Here is a 14,223-nt window from a genome sequence, read left to right as displayed (position 1 = left end):
GAATCGTTGCTATACTTCTCATTTCCACTCAGAAGTAATATCTTCCTCTGCATTACTCATCTTATTTTGCCTTCTATCTTTCATTTTTTAGCATGCTGCCATGTGTAATATTTATTTATGTCTTTTTGTAATCTTCCCTATTGATTTCTGAACTTCTTGAGGAAAGATACTACATGTTATTTCACCTCTGTATCCATAAGTACATATAATATTATGCATAAAGTGATGCTTTATAAATATTGTTAAATTGAATTATCAGGTTGAATGCCTACTGTGTAAATGTATCCTTTTTATGTAGTGATTGTCTGACATATTCTAAATATGGAATAATATGAAAATTTTGTGAGTTGACATGAACAGTGCAGAATGATTTCATAGATCACCAATATTTTCCCTAATACAACTGCTTATAGACTGTGTCATTTCATTTTGTGCTGTGCTCTCTCTCTCTCTCTCTCTCTCTCTCTCTCTTTCTGTCTCTTGGTCTCTGTCTCTCTGTCTCTGTCTCTCCCTCTCTCTCTCTCTTTGTGTGTGTGTGTGTGTGTGTGTATGTGTGTGTGTGTGTGTGTGTGTGTCTGAATGATTGATTATGCCATACTTTCTGTCCTGCATGAAAAAAAATCAGCTCCTTCCTCTTCTCTCTTCCTTTATGCTCAAATTTTGTAAATAATATAAAATTCAGAAGTGAATCAAGATAATCATCACTTTGTAATATGTACATATATTTATAATCCTTAAAACAAATTTAATACTTCCAAAAATTCAAGGTTACAGAACAGATAAATCAGGTGATTATTGAACAAGTTTGCAGAATTTTTTTGACCATCCTCAGTTATTAATCACCAAATAGCCACTGAGTGATAATGTGTTATATTTACCCTATATGAGACCACTCTAGCAAAAGGGGCCTTCAGTTGGCAGAAAGAATTCACTTTAGAGGTCCTTTGAAATATCAAAATCTCCTAATGTATTTTAAATAAGATTAAACTGGACAAGTTTGATTTAAACAACATTCTCAGGACAGCATTGATGACATAAAATGAGACATGTATTGTATTCTTAGTTCCTTGCAGGTATGTACACATTTTAATATGACATATAATACCTATCATGCTCTATAATATAAATGTGATACATTGGGGGAAAAGTGATCAATAAAAGTCTCTGGAAATATCTTTGATTTGCAAAAGAAGTTACAAGATAGAATTGCCAGATTTCTTTATTGGAAAGAACTTTTAAAATGGTGCTGAATCACTAAGATGGCAAGATCCACATTTCAGATGACACTCTTTGGAACATAAGAACAAAGTCAGAATTCAATGGGAATTTGCCTCAATAATCCCTTTTACAGTAATTGCTTGTGGCTAGAGAGTGAATTTATGGGGTTATGTGAAGAACATACAAATGCCTATGGTACTGAGAAGCAGGTTTATTGACATCTTTACATCAAACTTCTCACTTTCCTCAGAAGTGTTGGGCATATTCTCTTCTAAGGAAGTGAAATTTTAATCTGTACTATCATGACTATCCCATATTTATATATGCTGTGGAAAAAGAGGCAAAGATGGATTCAGCTTTATGCACCAATATTCAATGACAATCTCTTACTTGGTCTGAACAGCAAAAGTGAGACAGCAATGAGTGCCAAAGAAATCATTTGAATACTTTTCAATAGAAAAACATTAACATAATGTGCAATTGAATATATTGCAGCTAATAGAGCTGCTTCAATTATTAGATAATTAGACTCGATTTTAAGTTGTTATTGGAGCTTTAGGATATATATATATATATATATATATATATATATATATATATATGCGTGTGTATAAATTTGTGTGTGTGTGTGTGTGTGTGTAAATCACAATGGGATAGAAACTCAGTTCTTGTTCTCTTTTTGCTTATCAATGTATTTAAATACACTACTTATTTAAGGGCTACTAGGTGGTACGGAGGATAGAGTGCCGGACCTGGCACCAGGAAATTTCATTTCCTGAGTTCACATGTGGCCTCAGACACTTACTAGCTGTGTGAGCCTGAGCAAGTTACTTAACCCTGTTTGCCTCAGTTTCTCCTCTATAAAATAAGCTGGAGAAGGAAATGTCAAACCATTCCTGCATCTTTGCCAAGAAAATTCCAAACAGATTCACAGAGTTGAACACAATTGAAATGATTGAACAACAGACACTTCTTATTTCCATAGCATTCTCCCTTGTCGAATTCAATAAACATTAACCAAGCAACAATTACATGCCTGAGACTACAATGTATAAAATGATAGCTATGACACATATCTTACCTTTAAGAATATTGGAATCAGGTGAGAGGGGAAGGCAAGATGGTGGAGTAGAGAAAGACTGAACCTAGGTTTCCCAAATTTCCCCCTGAACAACTCTAAAATGAAACCTCAAATATAATTTTGGAGTGACAGAACCAATAAAAGGTCCTATGAAACAATTTAATAATCCAAGGTAATTTAGGAGGTTAACAGGATATGTTTGTCTCATCACAGTGGTGGTTGGGACAGCCACAATGCCAGCAGCAGGCCTTGGAGAGAGCTGCATTGCCCCACAACAGAAACTTTGGGAGCTCTCCATCCACAGATGGTGTGGGATCAGGGTGGGAGTCACACAACTAGTAGGAAGAAGATTGTAGCAGACTCCTTGCTGGTGCTGGGTTCAGGACCTTGTTGCTTTGTCCATATGAAATTCTAGGTCACAGTCTCAGAGTCAAAAGGAATGATACCACTTATGGCCACAGTGGAGCATAGAACATGGTTGACATTCCAGGGCAGATGGGAGAGCTTGTGTTCAATCATGAGGGAATAGGGACTGTAGTCTCACTTCCATGATAAATACCAGAACACAGGCCAGGAGAGTAATGACCACACTTCTGTTTAGATAGTACTACTTTGGAAGCACCAAAAACTTACAGACCTCCAGAGCTAGCTCTGAAAATAGCAACTAGAAAGGTCTAAAGGTTGGGACAATGCCTTTTCCACCCAGGAGAGGGAAGAAACTTTAATATAAAGTTCAAAGTCAAGAAATACACTGGAAAATGAGCAAACAACAAAGAAGGAACCTGATGATAACAAGTTACTATTGTGACAGTGAAGATCATGCCACAACCCTAACAGAAGAAAGCATTGTCAAAGGAGTTACAAGCAAAGCCTCAGAGAAAAATGTGAATTGGACATAAGAATAACAAGAATCCCTGGAAAAGCTCAAAAAAGATTTTAAAAATTGAGTAAGAGAGGGAAAAATAGGGAAAGAAATGAGAGTGATGCAAGAAATTTGTCAAAATAGAGTCTATTCCTTTAGAAAAGAGGCACAAAAAAATGAAGCAAAATAACACTTCAAAAAGCAGAATTGACCAAATGGTAAAAGAATCACAAAAATCAACTGAAGAAATCCTTTAAAAATCCTTTAAAAAGCAGAATTGGACAAATGAAAAAGGGGTACAAAAGCATTGAAGAAAATGATTCCTTAAAAAATACAAATGGGCAAGTGCAAGGTAAGAGTCCATGAGACATCAAGAAACAAAACAAAATCAAAAGAAGAAAAATAGGAACAAAATATTAAATATCTCATTGAAAAACTACTGATATGGAAAATACTTTGAGGAGAGATCATTTAAGAGCTGTTAGACTACCTGAAAGCCATGATTGGAAAAAAAAAAGGTCTTAGACATCATATTTCAAAAAAATTTATAGGAAAACTGTGCTGATATCCTAGAACCAGGGGATAAAATAGAAATTGAAAGAATCCACTGATCATTTCTTAGAAGAGATCCTAAAATGAAAACTCAAAGGAATATTATAGCCTAATTCCAAGGAATTAAGAAAAAAATTGGAAGCAGTCAGAAAAAAACAATTAAAATAGTGTGCATAACACAAGATTTCATGGTTTCCATGTTAAAAAAGGAATCAGAATATAGGCTTGTAATATGATATTCTAGAAGGCAAAGGAGCTAGGATTAAAAACCAAGAATAACATCCAGCAAAACTGAGTAGCTTCTGGGGGAAAATGTATACTTAATAAAATAAAGACTTTCAAACATTTCTGATTTAAAAAATAACAGAGATGAATACAAAATTTAACTTTAAAATATAAGACTCAAGAGCAGCATGAAAAGGTAAACAGGAAAGAGAAATCATGAGGGAATAAATAAGGTTAACCTGTTTGCATTCTTATGTAGGAAGATCGTATTTGTAACTACTAAGAACTTCATCACTATTAGGGCAGTTAGAAGAATTATACGTTGATAGAGAGCATAGGAGTGACTTTATTATGATGCAACGATATAAAAATACATAAAATTAAGGCATGTGAAAGAGAGATAAACTGGGAGAAAGTGGAAGGAGTGGAAGAATAGGGGAAATTACCTCACATAAAATATGTGTGAAAGGAAGAGCTTTTACACTGCATGGGAAGGAGGTGGGTGGTGGGCACCAAAACACTTGAACCCTACTTTTTCCAGTATTGGCTCAAGCAGGGAATAACATACATACTCAATTGGTTATAGAAATCTATCTTACCCTACAAAGAAGTAACAGGAAAAAGATAAGAGAATGGGAGAGAGACTGATAGAAGGGTGGGTAGATTAATGGAGCTAGTAGTCAGAAACAAAACAGACTTTTAAGGAGGGACAAAGTAAAAAGAGAGAAAAGGATAAATAGGACATGAATTCTTCTGTGCTCCATAGATCTGATAGGTAAACTATTCCTTGCTCTCCCAGTTTGCTTATAGTATCAGCCTTTAGATCTAAATCATGAAACCATTTTGACTTTATTTTGGAATATGGTGTGAGATTTTGATAAATGCCTAGGTTCTGTCATACTCTTTTCCAGTTTTCCCAGCATTTTTTGTCAAAGAGTGGGTTCTTATCCCAGAAGCTGGGGTATTTGGGTTTATCAAATAATAGACTACTATAGTCATTGACTACTGTGTCTTGCATAATTAACCTATTACACTGATCCAACACTCTATTTCTTAGTCAGTACTAAGCAGTGTTGATGATTGCTGCTTTATAATACAATTTAAGATATGGAATGGCTAGGTCACATTCCCCTGCATTTCTTTTCATTAGTTCCCTTGATATTCTGAACCTTATGTTCTTCCAAATGAATCTTGTTATTATTTTTTCTAACTCTATAAAGTAATTTTTTGGTAGTTTGATTGATATGACACTGAATAAGTAAATTAGTTTAGGTAGAATTATCACTTTTGTTATATTAGCTCAGCCTACCCATGAGCAACTGATGTTTTTCCAGTTATTTAGATCTGACTTTATTAGTGTGAAAAGTGTTTTGTAATTGTGTTCATAGAGTTCCTGGGTTTGTTTTGGGAGGTAGATTCCTAAATATTTTATAATGTCTACAGTAAGTTTAAATAGAATTTCTCTTTCTATGGCTTGCTGTTGGGCTTTGTTGGTAATGTATAGAAATGCTGATGATTTATGTGGATTTGTTTTATAGCCTGCAACTTTTCTAAAGTTGTTTATTATTTCAAGTAGTTTTTTTACTTGATTCTCTAGGATTCTCTAAGTATACCATCATGTCATCTGCAAAGAGTGATACTTTTGTTTCTTCTTTGCCTATTCTAATAACTTCAATTTCTTTTTCTTCTCTGATTGCTAAAGCTAATGTTTTCAGTACCATATTGAACAATAGTGGTGATAATGGACATCCTTGTTTCACCCCCAATCTTACTGGAAATGCTTCTAGCTTGTCCCGATTACATTATAATGCTTGCTGAAGGTTTTAGGTAGATGCTATTTATTATTTTAAGGAAGACTCCATTCATACCTACGCTCTCTAGTGTTTTTAATAGGAATGGGTATTGTATTTTGTCAAAAGTTTTTTTCTGCATCTATTGAGATGATCATGAGATTCTGGTTAGTTTTGGTGTTGATAAGATCAATTATGCTGATAGTTTTTCTAATATTGAACCAGCTCTGCATTCCTGGTATAAATCTTACCTGGTCATAGTGTATTATTCTTGTGATAAATTGCTGCAATCTATTTGCTAATATTTTATTTAAAATTTTTACATCTATATTCATTAGATAAATTGGTCTATAATTTTCTTTCTCTGTTTTGACTCTTCCTGGTTTAGGTATCAGCACCATATTTGTATCATAAAAAGAATTTGGTAAGACTCCTTCTTCACCTATTTTCCCAAATAGTCTATATAGTACTGGCATTAATTGTTCTTTAAATGTTTGATAGAATTTGCATGGAAATCCATCTGTCCCTAGAGATTTTTTCCTAGAGAGTTCATTGGTGGTTTGTTCAATTTCTTTTTCTGAGATGGGGTTATTTAAGTATTTTACTTCCTTTTCTGTTAATCTGGGCAATTTATATTTTTGTAAATATGTATCCATTTCACTAAGATTGTCAAATTTGTTTACACAAACAAAGCCAGTACAACTAAGATTAGAAGGAAGGTAGACAATTGGGAAAGAATTTTTACAACCATTCTCTCTGATAAGGGCCTCATTTCTAAAATATATAGAGAATTAAGTCATATTTATAAGAATACAAGTCATTCCCCAATTGAGAAATGGTCAAAGGATATGAACAACCAGTTCTCAGATGAAGAAATTAAACTCATCTATAGTCATATAAAAAAATGCTCTAAATCACTATTGATTAGAGAAATGCAAATCAAAACAACTCTGAGGTACCACATCACACCTATCAGATTGGCCGACATGACAAAACAAGGAAATGATAAATATTGGAGAAGATGTGGGAAAATTGGAACACTAATGCATTTTTGGTGGAGTTGTGAAATGATCTAACCATTTTGGAGAGCAATTTGGAACTATACCCAAAGGGTTATAAAAATGAGCATACCCTTTGACCCAGCAATAGCACTTCTAGGGCTGTATCCCAAAGAGATCACACAAATGGGAAAAAGACCCACATGTACAAAAATATTCATAGCAGTTCTTTTTGTGGTGGCAAATAATTGGAAATTGAGAGGATGCCCATCAATTGGGGAATGGCTGAGCAAGTTGTGGTATATGAATGTGATGGAATACTATTGTGCTATAAGAAATGATGAACAGGCTGACCTCAGAAAAACCTGGAAAGACTTGTATGGTCTGATGCTGAGTGAAGTGAGCAGAAGCAAGAGAACATTATACACAATAACAGTCACATTGTGCGATGACCAAAATTGATAAATTTAAGCTTTCCCAGCAATATAAGAATCTAAGACATCTCCAAAGGCCTCATGATGGAAAATGCTATCCTCATCCAAAGAAAGAACAATGGAATTTGAATACAGATCAAAGCATACTATTTGCTATTTCTTTTTTCTCTTCTGTTGAGTTTTGTTTCCTCTTTCTGGTGGTTTCTCCTATTGGTTCTAATTCTTACTTACAACACCACTAATGTGAAAATATGTTTAATAGGAATGTATATGTATTGCCTCTATCAGATTGTGTGCTGCCTTGAGGAGGGTGGTGGGGAGGAAGGGGGAGAAAAATTTTAAACTCAAAAGCATATGGAAGTGGTTGTTGATAAATGAAAATAAATTAATGAAAAAAGAAAAAAAGATAAACAGGAGAAAATAGAATGGAAGGAAATACATAGTTAACAATCATAACTATGAATGTGAATGGGATGAACTCACCTATAAAACAGAAGAGGATAGTAGACTAGATTAAACACTAGAAGCCTACAATATCTCATTTACAAAAATCACACTTTATACAGAAAGATGCAGAAGAATAAAAATAAAGGACTTCAAGGGGGTCTATTATGTTTTAACTGAGGTTAAAAAATGCAGAGGTAGCTATCATGATCTCAGATATAGAAAAAGCAAAAAACATATCTAATTAAAATAGATAAGCTGGGAAACTACATTTTGCTAAAAGGTACCTTAGACAATGAATAATATCAGTACCAAAAACATATGCATCAAATGACATGGAATCTAAATTCTTAAAGAAAACGTTAAATGAATTACAGGAGAAAATAGAAAGTAAAATGGTATTAGTTGGGGACCGCAACTTTCTCCTCTCAGAACTAGATAAATCTAAAAATAAACAAGAAAGAAGTTAAGGGAATGAATTGAATTTTAGAAAGCTTAGATATTATAGTCCTCTGGCAAAATTTTAATGAGAATAGAAAGGAGTACATATTTTTCTCACCTATACATGGTACTTAAAAAAAATTGACCATGTATTAAAGCATAAAATATTCACAACCAAATGCAGAAAAGCAGGAATATTTAAGTCTTTCTTTTCATATCGCAATGCATTAAAATTTACACTTAATAAAGGGCCATGAAAATATAGATTAAAAATTACTTGGAAACTAAATAATCTTATCCTAAAGAATGAGTGTGTCAAAGAATAAATCATAAAAAAAAATCATTTTATTTAAAAAATGACAACAGTAAGATAGCATATCAAAGCTTATCAGATGCAGCCAAAGCAGTAGTTAAGGGAAAAATTACATCCCTAAATGTTTACATCAATAAAATAAATAGAAGATGGATTAATTGGGCATGCAACTAACATAGTAGGGTCAAAATGGTTACACAATGTAGACATAAAAGTTAATATCTTAAGCAAATTAGAACAGTATGGAATATTTTACCTGTAAGATTTATGGATAAGCAAAGAATTTCTGACCAAACAAGAGATGGAGGGCATTATAGGATGCTAAATATATAATTTTGATTATATCAAATTAAAAATGTTTTGCATGAACAAAACCAATGAAGCCGAGTTTAAAAAGAAAGCAGGAAACTGGAGAAAATTTTATAACAAATGTCTCTAATAAGAGTTTTGTTTCTCAAATATCTAGAGAACTGAGTCAAATTTATAAGAATGTGAGTCATACTCTAATTAGTACATGGGCAAAGGATATGAACAGGCAGTTTTCAGAAGAAAAAAACAAAGCTATTTATAGTCATATGACAAAAATTATCTAAATCACTATTTTGATTGATTAGAAAAAAATGAAAAGTCAAGCTACTCTGACATATCACCTCATATCTATCAGATTGGCTAGTATGACAGAAAAGAAAAAAATGACACATGTTGAAAGGGATGTGGGAATAACAGGGACCCTAATGCACTGTGGGTGGATTTTTGGACTGATCCAGCTGCTCTGATCCAACTATAACCAAAGGGTTATAAAACTGTGCATACCTTTTGACCCAGCATTACTAATTACTAGATCTATATACCAAATACATCAAAGGAAAAGGAAAGAAAAGAATTATATGTATAAAAATATTTATAGCAACTTTTTTAATGGAAAAAAATAAACAGAAATCGAGGGGATGCTCATCATTTAGGGAATGGCTGAACAAGTTGTGGTGTATGATTGTGACAGAATACTATTTTACTATAAGAAATGATGAGCAGAATGCTTTCAGAAAACCTGGGAAAATTTGGGAACTGGATCTAATTATTGCATTTTACAGATTAGGAAATTGAGGCACAGGAAAGTTAAGTGACTTGTCCATGGTCATATAGCTAGTAACTTTCTGAGGCTAGATCTGAACTCAGGTTTCCCTCACTGTATCCATTAAGCCAAGAAGCTTACATGCTTATAGTGCTTAACTAAGAGGCTGAGTGATCTTATACAAAGAAATTTGAGTTTAGAGTTAGTTGAAAAAGGGTCAAGTCCTATCTATACCTCTTATTATTGATGTGAGTTTTGCCAGGCCCTATTGTCTTTTATAGACCTTAGTATTCTCAGCCACAAAATAGAAAGTTTACAGTCATCAGATTATTTCTAAAGTCACCATTACTGGTTGTATGATTGTGTTAATAGGAAGAAATAAAGGCAGAAAAAATATCTATGATAAAGCATTTCTCATGTCCTCAGAATATATGAGATCTAGCTTATTATTTTTTATTCCTTTTCAATCTATCATACATGTAGATTTAACAGTTTATAATAAGTTTACAGATGTGTTTATAACACATCTTGAGTGTGAGACAGAAAACTTCGAATGATTATTAACTTTTTACCTAGGAATATAGAAGTATCTGTATTTCTGAATACTAACTTTGCCCAGAGAGCATAAGGATGTTCTCTACTATGCTAGGATATATCATGCCATGTCATGCCATCCCACTGCACATATACTCTGTACTATAATATAATATACCACTACATCTAATATAATACTACATTAGATGCTATACTATATACTTATGTCCTATCCTATCCCTAAATGAGAATGAGTAATATTGAGATATATATAACAAATTACCCAGGCAGATGGAAGAAATGATAATGAATTCTTCATGTGGATCACCAAACACGCACAAGGAAACTATACAGTTGCAATAACAGACTACAGATGTCTGGGGATGTCATAAAAGGAAACACTTTCTATTTTCCTCTAAATAGTTGAAATCTTCTACATAATATCTCTCAATTCTAGGTGCTCAGTCAGCTAATCAGTTAACATTATTAATCCAGTCACTGAGTTAAGTACTGGGATTACAAGAAAAGGCAAACAAAACAAAACAAAACAAAACAAACAAAATAGAAATACCATCATTAACAGCAATGTCAAAATAGTACCATTCTTCAGGTGTTCACATTTTGATGGGGGAGACCACATGCAACCAACTATGCACAAGCAAGATATATGAGGACAAATTAGTTGCAATCTCAGATGGAGTACACTAAGATTAATGAGAATTGGGAAAGACTTCTTGCAGATGGTGGAGCTTCAGTTAAGAATTGAAAGAATCCAGGAAAACTTGGAGGTAGAAATAATGGAAGAAGATCATTGCAGGAGAGGGGACAGGCACTAAAACTGCTAAAAGTTGGGAGATAGATGACAAGTGGATAACCTGAGTGCTCCACTGGTATCCTCAAGATGACAAGAGAAGAAAGTTTTATAGCAGGAATTATGGGAAGACATTATGGGAAGACATAGACCTGAATCTCAGTTTAAATAGGCATAGGTTGTGTTATTCATAATTGAAAGAAATGTGCAATCTATGGGATCAGAGATTCATCTGATTATTTGAATATATAGGAATTATGGGAAATAGAGAATGGAGGAAAAAGATAGGATATGGTCTTATGTCAGGACACAAACTCACTTTGCATTCTTCTTAACTTCCAGATTTGGTTTCTTGTCAGGGTGAAGTAGGAAAAAAAGATCAGCTCACTGATTCTGGAATACTGTACATTATCCCACCTGCCCTTAGAACTTTCCTATGCTGTTTATGAGTTATCAGGAGGCTCTAGGCACCATCATTATTCAGAATCAGCAGGGTGTTCTTGATATGCACACAGAAAAAATGAAATGGATGTAATTTTACTGTAACCACAAATACCCTTTTGTGTTGCTTACTGAGAAAACCAAATTTCTTTCTTCTTTGAAAGAAGTATTTTATCTATATGGGGATGCTTCTATGACTTTACAAGTTATATTCTATGTACTAGGGGTATCCATGAGGGTAGAATTTCTTAACCCCCAAAACACTGACATGGTTGTTCAAGCAGCTGAAGTAATGAACCTTTTCCCACACTGCATACTCCATTGAATAGAAAACTGTCAGTTTCTGAATTTATGCCAACAAAGTGTCCACTTTCTGGACCCCCTTCCCCCCCACTCCCACAAACATCAGAAAGCTTTTCATTGTGTGTCTCTAGCTGGATCCCAGTCTCATAATAGCATGAGGAAAGCAAGTCAAGAGTGTGCATTCTCTATTTACCATGACTTAAGGATCTCAATTTGCAAATTTAATAATATTCACAGTGTCCTATTTAGGTAAGAGCATTATAATGTGAATTGTATTTAATGATTCATCTGCATTTTGCATTTTCCAAGAAAGAATGCCTGCCAGCAAGTGGACTGATTGGAAACCTTTTCTGTTTCCTTTAGAAGTTGTAATTTGAGCTGAAAAAGGTGGGGGTGGAGGTGGCTGAAGGTAATTTTTAGATGATAGGCTACAGAAAATGAGGGATGATGGGTTTAATGGGAATAAAAGGAGATATTGTGAGTTAGGTTAACTCTAGACTGTATTTCTATATTTTGAAATACATAATGAAGGTTAATAGATGATTATCATGCAAAAAGAGTAGCCATAAGGACAAAAATTAGGAGGAGAGGGAATGATCAGAAGGAGCTAGACCTGTGGCCTTACTGATTGGATCATAGCCACCAGCTTTAGCAAACCATGGACATCAGAAATACAACATGATTGGTTCAATACCAATTTTCCAGTGATCATAACAACCTAAGGGTGCATGATGGAACTTATTCTCTCTCTTACTATATTTCCTATTATTGTTCTTCCTTTCTTCTACACATACAATTTCTAGTTTACCTATCTGATCTGGTTTCATGAACACTAAGGACCCACTTAGCCAGAAATACATGCTCCACTGGTCTCACTGAATTTCCTTTCATGAAGTCACTTTTTTGAGTTAGACCAAAATGTCCTTAGAGAAAATGCATCTTCTATTCAGAAGGAGTAAAGCAACAGCATTCATAAATTCCCACATTCCCTTTTGTATTTGTATAGCCAGCATCTGTTACAGTGGCCTTGCATAGCAGATGCTTAATTAATGCTTGTTGATTGACTGATCTATTTAAAGCTACATCTAGGGCAGATCAACTGGGTCTTTGTTTGAGGGTGCAAAGAGCCCTTAAACTTATTCAGTGGGTCAAAACAAAATAAATTAAAAACAACTTACCAGCTGGTTATAAAGAGTAGTTAACTAGTAGTCAATCAGCCAGCAAGAATTTATTAAGCATCTGCTAGACATCAAGCTCTGTGCTAAGCTCCGAGGATACAAAGAATGAAAAACCATAATCTCTGCTCCCAAAGAGTTTATCTTCTAGTGGAAGAGACACTATGGAAACATCCATGAATATACAATATATGTACAGAGTAGATAGAATATAATCTCAGAATGTAAATAACAGAAATATAGGGTGGACTAAAGATAGGAGGTCCAGAAGAGACCTTCTGAAGATGTGGGAATTGAGCTGAATCTTGAAGGAAGCCAGGGAGTAATTAGTTTTATCTATTTAATATCATTTCTTCTCTCAGGGCAATGTAGTCTTGTTAAGTCTCTCTCTAGCCTGGTACACTTTATTCTTTTCCCTTGGAGAAGAATCTCCTATAGCAGAATACATACAATAGGGTAGTTTTTGCTTTTGTTTTCTTTTATTTTTGAGGGATGTCTCTGTCTCTCTCATATGAGTGGATGTCCCAAGGTCATCTTCTATGTGGCCTTATGTGTTGAAATCTGAGGAGCATCCTTGAAATCTCTTTCCTCTATATCTCCTACCAGCTTGCCTCAAGTATGTTTTATGATGCATGCCCCGGGTGCCCAAAGAGAAGGAGTTCTGGCTGTTATAATATTATGGAATATAGTGTTTTGGAATCAGAAGACATGACTATACATGCTGGCTCTGACATTTCCTAGATGCTCAACCATTGTCAAGTCCCATAATCTTAATTTCTGCAATAGGAGATTCTAATATTTGCAAAACCTATTTGCATCACAAGATCATTGGGAGAAACACACAAATCTATTATAGAAACTTTAAGAAACTATAGGATTATAAGTTAATGATGATCATTTTGATGTGAAGAAAAGGTTCACTGAATTCAATTATTCCCAGGAACATGTCAGCAAGTAGGATTGTATAGCCTTAGGGATATGGAATGAGGGGCACTAACAGGATGTTGAAAGCCACTAGTAAAATTTTAATTCATGCAAGGAAATCCTAAATTCACCCACTATTTTTCACTTAGTTTTTTTTTTCACGAACTATTCATTACTCTACTCCCACTTGACTCAATTTGTAATTACTGTATTTGTTTTGAAGAGGACAAATCCACAAAACATAAGTGGAATAAAGAGGTCATCTATTAAAAATTATTGTATCTACTATGATGAAAGGACAAAATTAGGCACCTGGAGAAAACACATGCATACATGCATACACACATATAGAAGAATATATGCATCTGTATGCACATATTTCTTGCCTTCATAGAATAGTCCAATAGGAAGAGATAGAGATGAACATTCACAGGTAACTAGGCAATAAATAGATTTGAGGGATGCAAACACAGTACTGTAAAAGATCCAATGGGGAAAGGGTAACTACCAGCAGGGTCAGAAGTAGAAGGGAGGATGTGAGATGATCAAGGATAAAGTGTTGCCCTGGAAGAGCAGTTAGAAGAAAGAATAGATTTTCGGGGAAA

This window comes from Vombatus ursinus, unplaced genomic scaffold (genome assembly GCF_900497805.2).
Source record: "Vombatus ursinus unplaced genomic scaffold, bare-nosed wombat genome assembly UNPS02014820.1, whole genome shotgun sequence".
In the NCBI taxonomy this organism is placed as follows: Eukaryota; Metazoa; Chordata; class Mammalia; order Diprotodontia; family Vombatidae; genus Vombatus; species Vombatus ursinus.
The sequence above is the reverse complement of the archived record's forward strand: the minus strand, read 5'-3'. Positions refer to the sequence as shown.